We start from the raw sequence: 388 nt of genomic DNA, 5'->3' as shown, positions 1-388 counted from the left end.
TGCTCTAGTTGCTGCTGCTCCAGTTGTTGCTGCTCCAGTTGCTGCTGCTCCAGTTGTTGTTGCTCTAGTTGTTGCTGCTCTAGTTGCTGCTCTGGTTGTTGCTGCTCTAGTTGCTGCTTTAGTTGCTGCTGCTCTTGTTGCTGCTTTAGTTGCTGCTGCTCTAGTTGTTGCTGCTCTAGTTGCTGCTCCAGTTGTTGCTCTAGTTGCTGCTCTGGTTGCTGCTGCTCTAGTTGCTGCTGCTCCAGTTGCTGCTCTAGTTGTTGCTGCTCTAGTTGCTGCTTTAGTTGCTGCTGTAGTTGCTGCTCTAGTTGTTGCTGCTCTAGTTGTTGCTGCTCTAGTTGTTGCTGCTCTAGTTGTTGCTGCTCTAGTTGCTGCTCCAGTTGCTGCT

At 50.3% G+C, this 388-nt stretch overlaps 1 protein-coding gene across 1 annotated transcript in view; it reads left to right on the top strand.

Moving 5' to 3' along the window:
• The window catches only part of sh3bp1 (SH3-domain binding protein 1), a 26,970-nt gene that overhangs the window by 23,012 nt on the left and 3,570 nt on the right, over positions 1–388 (top strand). The gene's annotated exons all lie outside the window — the stretch shown is intronic.

This window comes from Poecilia reticulata, linkage group LG19, assembly GCF_000633615.1.
Source record: "Poecilia reticulata strain Guanapo linkage group LG19, Guppy_female_1.0+MT, whole genome shotgun sequence".
Lineage (NCBI taxonomy): Eukaryota > Metazoa > Chordata > Actinopteri > Cyprinodontiformes > Poeciliidae > Poecilia > Poecilia reticulata.
This window is presented reverse-complemented; position numbering and strand designations above follow the sequence as displayed.